Here is a 13440-nt window from a genome sequence, read left to right on the forward strand (position 1 = left end):
TGAATCGAACGGTGTATCACCTGAACCAATACACATGAAACTTAGTATAAGTCAATACAGATTTATTTTGCATTGATTATTTAGCCTATTAATTAATTAGGTTCATATCGGTGAGAAATGTGGCCCTAAACCCCATTCACCCAGTCTTTTTGGCCTTATAAATGTCCCGTCCCCAGCAAAAAGTGTACATGCAGATTATGCTGTTATATCGTCCCTACCAATGTTGAGACCAAACCTACGCCCTTGAGCTGAAGATATTGTTCTTTGAATGCACCAGGTTATATGTGACAATTTTACCAATAGATTCATATTATTTTAAAAATTGAGTTTAATTTTTGTTTCATATTGCATGGTATATAAAGGTAAGATTAGTCATCAATTTGTAAGGGCATACGTCACTATTTGTAAGATTGCCAACGGCCTCGGGTTGACAGGTATGGAAGTAATTCCCTAATGATAATGTTCCTGGAAGACTTTTTCCCAGTAAAACAAGGCTTCACAAAAAAAAAAAACTTTCATCTTTTACCTACTAATAATGTTCCTGGAAGACTTTTTCTCCATAAAACAAGGCTTCACAAAAAAAAAAAAAAAAACTTTAATCTTTTTACCTTTTTGCCCTTTTCCATGTGGCCCCCCTAATACTCATTCGTAATGATGATAACTGTGATTGAGATTCTTAAAAATATGACTAAAAAAAAACAAATCTACCAAAATTACAACAATCGCCCTAACAACAATGAAAGAATTCCAGAAATTATACTCAACCAAAAGCTTTAACAAAGTGCATTTCATGCTCTGTTGCATGTATTACCAGTACATTTAACCTAAATTGGGAATTACAAATGCAACACACGCCAACACACTCTGATACCTTTAAATACCCGAGCTGTGACGAGCGCAATCGTGCTGCTCATCAAATTTATGCGTGAGCAAGCCCAGGCTAAATTTGCAGACGAGAAGCAGACTTACGCAATAGCACCAGCACCTCCTGTCTTTACAATGGCTTGCGCTCACACATTCCAACAACCATCAGCAGCCCTCCCCAGATATATGCCACCCCCACACTATACACTACAAGCGCTATTCTTGTGGTGGCGGCCCCCGCCTATGTGGCACAAGAATTCCAGCCTCACCTCCGAGAGCAGACGCCAATCTTACTGTCAAAGCATCATGGCGTCACACGGGACAGATTGGAGTGGGGAGGAGGGGGTGTGACAAGGAGGAGTGCAAGGGAGCAGGTGGAAGGATGAGAAGAATCAACACAGGGAGGATATAAAGGCTGGGCCTTTCATATGCTCTGTCATGTGAGGGAGCTGTGAAAAAAAGTACACAACCCTGTTCAAATGCCAGGCTTTGTGATATAACAACAATGGCACCAAGGCAAATTATTTTAAAACAGTTTCCACCATTACTGTAATGTGGAACCTGTACAGCTCAGTTGGAAAAAAAAAAAATTGGCGGAGTCAATTAGAAATAAACAAGTGTGACGTAGATGCACATACAGTGTATTGCAAAAGTGAGTACACCCCTCGCATTTTGTATTTAAGTATATCTTTTCATGGGACAACACTGACAAAATGACACTTTGACACAATGAAAAGTAGTCTGTGTGCAGTTTACATAATAGAGTTAATTTATTTTCACCTCAAAATAACTCAAAATATAGCCATTAATATCTAAACCCCTGGCAACAAAAGTGAGTGCACCCCTTAGAAACTACGTACATCCCTAAATGTCCAAATTGAGTACTGCTTGTCATTTTCCCTCCAAAATGTCATGTGACTCGTTACAGGAGTGCTGTCAGCATTGTTGCAGAGATTGAAGACGTGGGAGGTCAGCCTGTTAGTGCTCAGACCATACGGCGCACTCTACATCAAATTGGTGTGCATGGCTGTCACCCCAGAAGGAAGCCTCTTCTGAAAACGGGACACAAGACAGCCCGCAAACAGTTTGCTGAAGACATGTCAACAAAGCACATGGATTACTGGAACCATGTCCTATGGTCTGATGAGACGAAGATTAATATGTTTGGTTTCGATGGTCTCAAGCATGTGTGGCGGCGACCAGGTGAGGAGTACAAAGATAAGTGTGTCATGCCTACAGTCAAGCATGGTGGTGGGAATGACCCCCCACCTCTTCAATCTCTGCAGCAATATTGACAGCACTCCTGTAACGAGTCACATGACATTTTGGAGGGAAAATGACAAGCAGTACTCAATTTGGACATTCAGGGATGTACACAGTTCCCATGCGGTGTACTCACTTTTGTTGCCAGGGGTTTAGATATGATTGGCTATATTTTGAGGGGGAAATAAATGAACTCTATTATGTAAGCTGCACACAGACTACTTTTCATTGGGTCAAAGTGTCATGTTGTCAGTGTTGTCCCATGAAAAGATATACTTAAATATCTGCAGAAATGCGAGGGGTGTACTCACTTTTGTGATACACTGTATGTGCATAACTTCTAACTCATGTTAACATGTTGGCTGCCAATGACGGTGGTAGACATCCAATCATGAGGCTCTTTTCATTCTTCTGCGATGAATTTAAATTAGTTTATCACTAGTAGAAGTCCAATCCATTTGAAGTGGGAGGGATGGCAGTGAATGAACAGCCAATGAGCCCACAGCAGCCGACATTTCCCATGCCGCCGATGTCCCAGCAGCCTTTTTGTTAGATTGTGACTGAGTTATAATAAAATGCACTGAAACTAGGCGTTTGAACATTGCGCAATAGTCCTATCGCGGAACGTGCAATTGTCTTTTTGTTTTTTTGCTTCATGAAAGCAGCAAGTGTGCAGCGACATGGCCTTCTGGATCCCTTTTATCAAAGCTGGGTAAAGTAGCCACAAATTGTACTCAAGTTAGAGTAGTGTTACTTCAAAGTAATATTACTGAAGTTAAAGTAGTCATCCTCCAAAAAATGTACTCAAGAAAGAGTAAAAAAATATTTGGTGAAAAGAATACTCAAGTAATGAGTACATTGTAACTGCTTACAATGTTAGATTGTTATTATTATTATTTTTTTTTTAACTATAATTTTTTCCTCAGCACATACGACAAATAATTAATTTTTCATGATGCTTTCAAGACGACGTGACTGAACAGGCTTGTGTGATAGAAGAACAGCAAGCTTGAGTTTGACTGGTAAAATAGAGTTTTGTGATTATTCTTGCGATATCTCATTGGTGAAACCGGTGGAGCTACTGTTGGCATCTCTGATGAAAATAAAGTCAATATGTAGAATAAAGAGGAACAATGTAATGAGTAGTGTAGCCCAAAGTAGCGTAAAAAGAGTAGCGTTTCTTCTTCACGAATCTTCTCAAGTAAAAGTAAAAACCACATTTTCTAAAAAAAATTTACTCAAGTAAATGTAATGCGTTACTACCTACAGTGGTATGAAAAAGCATCTGAACCTTTTGGAATTTCTCACATTTCTGCATAAAACCACTATCAAATGTGATTTGATCTTTGTTAAAATCACACAGATGAAAATACAGTATCTGCTTTAACTAAAACCACCCAAACATTTATAGGTTTACATATTTTAATGAGGTTAACATCTAAACAATGAAACAAGGGCTTCCTTTATGGAGTTTGCATGTTGTCCTTGTGGCTGCATGGGTTTTCTTGGTATGAGTGTGTGCGTTGGGATTGCCTGGCAGCCAATTCAGAGTATACTTACTGCCCATATTTAGCTGGGATAGGCTGCAGCGTGACCTTAGTGAATATAAATGGAAGGTGAATGAATGAATAACTCCCTTATATATACAGGTAGTCCCTAGGCTACGAACGAGTTCCGTTTGTAGGCTGATAATATAACACGAATTTCTGCGTAAATCGGAATTAACCCTTTTGGCACCCCAAAATACCCCCACATCCTCAAAATAACTGTCCAAAAACATGTACGTCATATTAATAAGATAAGTAAAAAATAACTTTCTTAACGCAAGCCTGCCGTTAGAACTCAAAAAAACGCTTCAGGACAGGCAAGAATAGTCGGTGCCGGGGAGAAGCAGCAGCAGCAGCATGAGACCAAGGAAGTGGGACCTGACGCCATCAGGGCAGCGACGCTACTGGGGGAGGAGGTGATCCTGACATGGCAAGAACTAGGTACTGTTTATTCAACAACAACAAAAAAAGGAGACAATGGTGGACGAGACTCTGGCATCGTAAACTCGAAATCACGTAAGTCGAGTACGTCGTAACTATGCACGTGCCGGTTACCGGTTTCAAGGTATATCGTGTTATGAAAACGTCAAGGTTTCAAAACCACTGAAATTGTTCGTCATACGGTATTATCTTTATGTCCCAAAAATGCAGGGCTCACCCCTCCCCTTCAAGTTGTTGCTCAGTGTCAGTGACTCAGCTATCCTGCACGTTGGCTGGAGGACATGAAACACCAGAACTTTTTCCCCCATTGAGAAAACGAAATCGCTGGTATGGGAATACTTTGGGTACAGGAAAGTTACAGCCGCGGCTTAGGTGAGCCAAACGACATGTAAAACATGTTTGCTGGGGGTGGCTACCAGAGAAGGCAATATCTCCAATATGATTTTGCATTTATACAAGATTAAAGGTTAGTAAAAGCTGTCATGAACGTTTCCCACTAGCGACGAGAGTTAACTTCAACGTGTGTCTAGCAGTGGTAAAACATACTGTTAAGTAAGCTTGTTAAAGAGGCAGATAATGTGGCTAAGTAGCATGCCAGTTTAATTTTATTTAGAATATTTCATTTTTTTTTTTTTTTTATCTATTTAACTTAACATTATACTTGTATTCCAATTTGCTAATATGTTGTTTTGAAAAATAAAAATCCTGTTCAACGAAAAAAAGTTTGGTTTCTTTTTTGTAACTCAGAAATCTCAAAATAATTTTAGAGCTGTATTTGCAATACCGTGATATTTTTACTTAGGTTATCATACCGTCAGAATCTCATACCAGCACATACCTAGTCGTAACCCAGACACTACCTTTATATACAGTATAATTTTTTAAGTTTTCCAAAAAGTTTTTCATGACAAAATAATACTTGAAAATATATATTGTTCTTTTATGATAAGGCATTTTTATAAGAAAAAAAATACATTTTTTTCCACAGTGATGTATTCTCTTTAAAAAACAAAACAAAACTATCAATTAGGAGCACTCTGAGAGAGCAAATCTTCCCTTAAGCAGCCAAACTTAACCCTCGTCATCAGCATCAGTGCACCTCTTTTGCCCAAAATGTCATCACTTTTTCCATCTTTATCATATTACCTATAATCAGGGGTGAAAGTGGCTAGAATTTCTTGCCGGAACTCCCTGACACCATTTTTAATTGGGGGGGGGGGGGGGGGGGGGGTCTCCTAAAACCACAGAAATGCAAAAAATCAAGGGTTCAATCTTGGGCTTCGGCTCAGAAAATGTATGAACGAAAGGTTTAACACATGCATTGGGCTACTGCATTACATTGAAACAAGGCATAAATGAGAAACTGATTTCCATTCAAAATTGTATTTTTTCACTAACTTACAAAATTCCATCTAAAACTCTAATTTTTATTTTCCCCTCATTTCTTCAAATCTAAAAGCAAAACCTCAATTTTAACTATTCAATAACATAGGATCAGTATTGTTAATAATGGCGTTAGAATAAAACGGCGTTATTATTTTCAGTAGTGAGTAATCCAATTAATTAGTTTTCTAATTTTGGCAACGCCGATACCGTTACTGAGGCGAGAAAGGCGTGCGTTACTATGCGTTACTATGTTGGTTGAATGACGTGAGAAAAGTCTGAGAGAGACGGACTCAAGGAGACGAGAGAGTAGAACAGGAGTGAGGAGGAGGCAAGGGAGTTGTGACGGCGTTGCAAACGCGATGCTAGGTGGCTCCAATAATACCTGACTGTAGCCGATAGCCTACAAACTACACCTACAGTACCTGATGCTACGGTAGATATCACATCATATGGAACTAGATGCAAATGACAGACACGGCTGCATTAGCAACATGTATAATAAAGAACTAGATGCGTTAGAAAACAGCCACCATCTTAAAGCAGTAGACCTATCAGAAAAGCTCTGTTGTAGAGAAACTTCCTAGCAAACCTAAGTGTTTTCATCTAAAATGTTCCTAAATCGGCAAAATCTTGACTTAAATCTATCTTTAAATGATCAAACAGTTTTAAAACTTACACGTGTCGAAAATAGACAGAAGGGAACTAATGCAATTACGGGAGCAATTTTAACGGTTGATTCACAACATTAAATGACTCACACTTAGCAAAGGTTACTATTTAGTTATCACAATATCCGCAATACCCCTGTGTCTAGTTAAAGTTTAGGGTAAAGAATTGGGCTAGGGCCAGTTGTCTCAAAAACCCTTTAAACTTCACATTGTGTGACCTGTTTTTTTTTTTTTTTTTTTTTTTTTTTTTTGAGGGGAAAAAAAAAAAAAACCTGAAAATTATCACCAGTTACTTTGCCAAGTAACTAATTACTTACGTGAGTTACTAATGCAAATACATTTTGGGAGAAGTAATTTGTAACTGTAATTAATTACTTTTTTAAAGTAAGATTAACAACACTGCATAGGATGGACTTTAAAATGGAAGATAACGTAAACATTGACTTTTTTAAATAATAGATATAAGTAACATAGATTAACAAAAAAAGAAGTACAAATAACATACATTAAGCACAGAGAAATGGCATATATTTTGAAGACAAAGCAAACACTTTTTTTTTTTTTTTTAATTATAAGGAAATAAATAAGTAGCCTTACGTAAATGAACAAAAATAAGTCCAAAGTGCACTTTAACGTGGAAGATTAAAATAAAATAAGCCTCATGAATTCTTTCCTTTCTCTTAAAGATCTGATCAATTTTCCATTGCATTGCTCCTTTAATTCAACAAGCTTGTTTTTTTTCCCTGTATTTGTTGTTCCAAAAAACGGAGAGGGCTCTGGCTGTAAACCGCCCCTCTCAGGCTCCTCTTCCACTCATCTCAGTCCCCTATTTTGCACCCAACTCTCTTGGGGAGAAAGAACCTGCATTTGAACCAATCAGAGATAACAACCCTTGCTCATCACGTGTCAGTATGTCAGTCAATTGAATGGACAGCAGAGTCCAGGTTTTTTTTTTTTTTTTTTTTTTGCTGCCTGCGACGCAACTTGTCAGAGGCAGACAGAGAGACGCTGGAACGAATTATGTCGAAGAAATAAATGAATACAGTGATCCCTCGCTACTTCGCGCTTCGAATTTCGCGGTTTCAGTCCATCGCAGATTTTTTTTTCAGTCAAAAAAATGCATAAAAAATTAAAATAATGGAAAAAATATGGTGTAAAATCTGCCCGTTCCCTAACAGAAGGCAAGGAGAGCCCGCCCAACTCATATTCCACCGCTCTGATTCGCTGGCCAGCATCACTCGGGAATATCGCAAGCTAATTGGCCGAGATGTTTAACCTTGCTGCTATCGAAGGAAAATGGCTCCAAAGCGTCCTCCACCTGCTCAATCCTCTAGCGAACCCAAGAAGAAAAGAAAAATGATGACCGTGCATGAGAAAGTTCAATTACTGGACATGCTTAAAGTTGGCCACAGCTATGTGTCTGTTGCACGCCATCACGGACTAAACGAATCAACCGTTCATTACATAATAAAAGATGAGGCGAAAATCCGAAAGACCGCCTCAATGTCGTTTTCCAGGGACACTAAGCGAGTCGTGACTCCTCGCAACAAGACGATTGTAAAAATGGAAAATGCACTAACAGTGTGAATATCGGACTGTCGGAAAAAGAGGGTGAGTCTCGACACAAACATGATTGGGACAAAAGCCAAAGCGCTGTATGATAGCCTCATTCCTGAAGGAGAGTTCAATGAAGGTGGCGGTGATGCCGACTACAACGAAGATGAACTACAGCCAAGTACCAGTGCTTCAAGTGAAGAAAATTCTGGTTTTGCTGCCAGCAAGAGCTGGTTCGAAAAATTCAAAAAGAGGTTTGGACTTCGCAGCGTTACATTGCATAGGGAGGCCTCCTCGGCGGATCATGACGCAGCTGTTCGTTACATTGAGGACCAATTTCCCAAATTAATTGAAGAAGGGTGGCTATCTCCCGGAGCAGGTGTTTAACATGGACGAGACTGGCCTTTTTTGGAAGAGGATGCCATCCAGGACGTTCCTTTTCAAGGAAGAAGTGAAGAGGCGAGGCTTTAAGGCCCACAAAGATCGCGTGACTCTCAAGCTTCTCAATAAATCATCTTTACCTTCACATCCATTGTTCTGGAGTTTTTTCTTCATTTATCAAGATCATTAGTGTGGTGAGTACAATTTATTCATCTTATGCATGTTATTGTATATTAATATTGCATTAACTTATCTAACTAGTGAACTGCATACACAAACAAATTACGACTGTCAAAATTATCGCGGTATCGGGCGGTAATTAATTTTTTAAATTAATCACGTTATAATATTTAATGCAATTAACGCATGCGCGGAAGGAAGTATTGATTATAACAGAGAGAAGATATACCATTTACTGCCACCACTGACAGTCATGGTTGCATGGTCAACTTCCCATCATGCATTTGGGCAGTTAAGAGCAGTTAAGTCGCTACAGTATCATTTGGTGAAAAGCACAACAAAAATGATATTCCTAACTCTCAAAAAAAAAGAAAAAAAAAATGTTCACAAAATGCAAAATAATACTTAGTTTGGTCAAACTCTATTTAAACATTTCATTAGCTCAACAAATACACTAGATGGCAATATTTAGTCTCAATATATAAACTATAACTAACAAAATTATTAGAACTTGCAATTCTTAAAAGATAAATGTAAGTACAAGTCTTTCTATCCGTGGATACCTTTCACAGAAAGAATGTTTATAATGTTAATGCCATCTTGTGGATTTATTGTTATAATAAACAAATACAGAACTTATGTACAGTATGTTGAATGTATACATCCCTCTTATCTTTCCATTCCAACAATAATTTACAGAAAAATATGGCATATTTTAGAGATGGTTTGAATTGCGATTAATTACGATTAATTTTTAAGCTGTGATTAACTCGATTAAAAATTTTAATCGTTTGACAGCCCTAAAAAAATATATATATAAAGAATCAACCAGTTCAGGGTGTCCCCTGCCTACTGCCCGTAGTTGGCTGGGATAGGCTCCAGCACCTCCGCGACCCTCGTGAGGAAAAGCGGCATGGAAAATGAATGAATGAATGTAATATACAGTGGGGAGAACAAGTATTTGATACACTGCCAATGGGAAAACCCATTGGCAGTGTATCAAATACTTGTTCTCCCCACTGTACATAAAATAAAATTCTCCTGTATCCAAGCAGCTGAACAGGACAGGTTTAAAAAAAAAAAAAAAAAAAAAGTTTTCTGCTACTTCGCGGTTTTTCACTTATCGTGATGGGTTCTGCTCCCCATTAACCATGAAAAACGAGGGATCACTGTAATAAATATCAGTGGAAATGGATGACGCTACACAAGCTCTTTATTAGGCTTGTTGTGAACACTTGTGTATGTAAATCTAACGTTAGTAATTTTTATTGGAGATGTGTGTATGGCAGCGTGGCAGTTTTTTTTTTTTTTTTTTTTTTTTTTTTACAGTGTTTGGACAGTTGCCGTCATATTTACGGGATCAAAGCGGCGTTCCGGGCGGTTCTGCCTAATAAACTCATAGCGGAACTCCGTTCAGTCTCGTTCCGGTCCACTTTCACCCCTGCACTTCACTGCAAATTTGAGTTAAGTAGGTTAAATCTGTTCTCAAGTTAGTGCAAAATTCCTTTTCTGATCGCTGACATTTTACCTTTAACCTCATTGCCCCAAAATGTTATCACCTCTTCCGTTTCGTATAACAACGATATGCTGCACGTTTGATAAATATCCCTTTACAGTTGTGGTCAAAAGTTTACATACATTTGTGAAGAACATAATGTCATGGCTCTCTTGAGTTTCCAGTTATTTCTACAACTCTGATTTTTCTCCGATAGAGTGATTGGAACAGATACTTCTTTATCACAAAAAACATTCATAAAGTTTGGTTCTTTTAAGACTTTATTATGGGTGAACAGAAAAAAGTGATCAAATCTGCTGGGTCAAAAATATACATACAGCAGCGCTAATATTTGGTAACATGTCCCTTGGCCATTTTCACTTCAATTAGGCGCTTTTGGTAGCCATCCACAAGCTTCTGGCAAGCTTCTGGTTGAATCTTTGACCACTCCTCTTGACAGAATTGGTGCAGTTCAGTTAAATTTGATGGCTTTCTAACATGGACTTGTTTCTTCAGCATTGTCCACAAGTTCTCAATGGGGTTTAAGTCAGGACTTTGGGAAGGCCATTCGAAAACCTTAATTCTAGCCTGATTTAGCCATTCCATTACCACTTTTGATGTGTGTTTGGGGTCATTGTCCTGTTGGAAAACCCAACTGTGCCCAAGACCCAATCATCGGGCTGATGACGTTAGGTTATCTTGAAGAATTTGAAGGTAATCCTCCTTCTTCATTATCCCATTTACTCTCTGTAAAGCACCAGTTCCATTGGAAGCAAAACAGCCCCACAGCATAATACTACCACCACTGTGCTTGACGGTAGGCATGGTGTACTTGGGGTTTAAGGCCTCACCTATTCTCCTCCAAACATATTGCTGGGCATTGTGGCCAAACAGCTCGATTTTTGTTTCGTCTGACCACAGAACTTTCCTCCAGAAGGTCTTATCTTTGTCCATGTGATCAGCAGCAAACTTCAGTCGAGCCTTAAGGTGCCGCTTTTGGAGCAAGGGCTTCCTTCTTACACGGCAGCCTCTCAGTCCATGGAGATGCAAAACAAGCTTGACTGTGGACACTGACACCTGTGTTCCAGCAGCTTCTAATTCTTGGCAGATCTGCTTTTTGGTGATTCTCGGTTGAATCTTCACCCTCCTGACCAATTTTCTCTCAGCAGCAGGTGATAGCTTGCGTTTTCTTCCTGATCGTGGCAGTGACAAAACAGTGCCATGCACTTTATACTTACAATTGTTTGCACTGTTGCTCTTGGGACCTGCAGCTGCTTTGAAATGGCTCCAAGTGACTTTCCTGACTTGTTCAAGTCAGTCAATGATTGTTCAAGTCAATAATCACTCACAAGAATTGCTAATTTGTGTTGCTGTATGTATATTTTTGACCCAGCAGATTTGATCACTTTTTCTGTTAACCCATAATAAAGTCATAAAAGAACCAAACTTCATGAATGTTTTTTGTGACAAAGAAGTATCTGTTCCAATCACTCTATCGGAGAAAAATCAGAGTTGTAGAAATAACTGGAAACTCAAGAGAGCCATGACATTATGTTCTTCACAAGTGTATGTAAACTTTTGACCACAATTGTATTCCTTGTTGAGTTATCTTATACACAAATTTAGACAAAGAGACAAACCGCCGTACAGAACCGAATACATAATCTTCGCCTTCTGTAGGTTTCACATACTGGTGGAGGTAAAGATAATTTTTTACACTGTTCTTAAAGTAAATCAAGATTTCTATTTGGGGGGATTTCCATTCCTATTGTTTTTCTATGAAATGTTGAGGTTTCAACTGTCAGAATGTTCTTATCACCTTCATTTACTTTTCTTATTTCCCCATCAGGCTGACCTCATAATGAACACAAGGTGGTACGAGAACAGCAAAGGATTTATTAATAGCAGCATGTGTAGAGCTGACACTGAGTGTGTAACAGGGAGGAGGAGGATGCAAATTGTGCGACTCAGACACTAGAGAGAACAGGATGAGGGTGGTTGGTGGGGTTGTGGGGACTGGATGGACTGAGGGAGTGAGGATGTGTTGACGCTGTACGTGGCGTCAACGAGATAAGAATAGCGTGTAACACTGCTGAGACATCACCCTCATATTCACACTGAGACAACTGGTGCTCAGTGTCTATGTGTCAGCCAGGCAATGCTCTTGAATTCATGATAAGTAAACTCTAACTGCCATGTTGATGTTTATTCTAAGCTGTATGATTCCAGATAAAGTGAATATAAAAATGACCAGACACTCCTGTTGAAATGCCAGGTTTTTAGCCAGCAAAATAATGGAACTTCAAACCTTTTTCCACCTTTAATGCGACCTACTAATATAACCGCTACAATGCAATTGACGAGAGAATTCACAATACAAAAACCTGATTAATTCTGAACACAACCACATCACAATTATTAGATTGTGTGCAACCCACATATTTATTTTTACTTCCTTTCTATAAAATATGTTAGTGTTTCAATTGAGTTATATACAAGTTTTACTTAGGTCATATTAATAGTGGTGAAAAAAATACTTTTTTGGAGGAGAAGCATAGAAAACGCTAGGAAAAAAGTTTCGTACAGTCATGTGAAAAAATTAGGACACCTCATTAAATATTTAGTTCTTTATTAAGAAATGTTCACATATCAGTGATCTTATTTTTCTTTATCTCTGGAACAGAAAGTGATTTAATTGCGGGTAAACAACAAAAATTAACATTGTTTTTGCTCATTACACTAAATATTAGGGCTGTCAAAATTATCGCGTTAACGCGCGGTAATTAATTTTTTAAATTAATCACGTTAAAATATTTGAAGCAATTAACGCACATGTCCCGCTCAGACAGTATTCTGCCTTTTGGTAAGTTTTACAGCAAGGTTTTTTGTGCTGTCTAATAGCGAACTCTTGTGGTCGCTTTGCGACATGGTTTATTGCTTTCTTGCCAGTTCAATATGGCTGCACGACGTCTCGGGCTGACGCCTACGTTGTAATGTTGTGCTTATATGATCCTTGGACAAGATTTGTCCGTAAGTATGGTTGTTGTAAAGAATGTACATATTATGTTAGTAAGCGAAATGTTATATTTTTTGTATGAGACGCTTTTTGTTTATGTTTAGTGAACCTGTATAGCGTGCTAAGCTAACGTTGTTGCTAATGCAATGCTTGTGTACTTTTTTTTTGTAGTTTCACTACAGTCTAAAGAGGACAGTGGTTTGAGGCCATTTTATTAATAAATCAGATGAAAAAGGAAGAAGTCTGATTATTAAGGCGTCGTTCACTAGCTGTCTAGCTTTGGAAAAAGTAGAGGCTTCGGAGTGAGGACAGCATAGACAGATTTAAATGACAGTAGAGTGAAATGCCCACTACAGTCCTTATGTACCGTATGTTGAATGTATATATCCATCTTGTGTCTTATCTTTCCATTCCAACGAATTATTTTACAGAATATATATATAATTTACAGAAAAATATGCATATTTTATAGATGGTTTGAATGCGATTAATTGCGATTAATTACGATTAATTAATTTTTAAGCTGTAATTAACTCGATTAAAAATTTTAATCGTTTGACAGCCCTACTAAATATATCAACAAAAATGCATATTCTAACTGAGGAAAAAGTTAGGAAACCCTCCCACCTAATAGTGTTACCCCCT

The 13440-nt window shown here is 38.3% G+C and overlaps 1 protein-coding gene across 1 annotated transcript in view; it reads right to left on the reverse strand.

Annotated features, from left to right (window-relative positions):
- The window catches only part of capn12 (calpain 12), a 271950-nt gene that overhangs the window by 211244 nt on the left and 47266 nt on the right, over window positions 1-13440 (reverse strand). The gene's annotated exons all lie outside the window — the stretch shown is intronic.

The sequence above is a fragment of the Corythoichthys intestinalis genome, chromosome 6 (assembly GCF_030265065.1).
Source record: "Corythoichthys intestinalis isolate RoL2023-P3 chromosome 6, ASM3026506v1, whole genome shotgun sequence".
NCBI classification, from domain to species: domain Eukaryota; kingdom Metazoa; phylum Chordata; class Actinopteri; order Syngnathiformes; family Syngnathidae; genus Corythoichthys; species Corythoichthys intestinalis.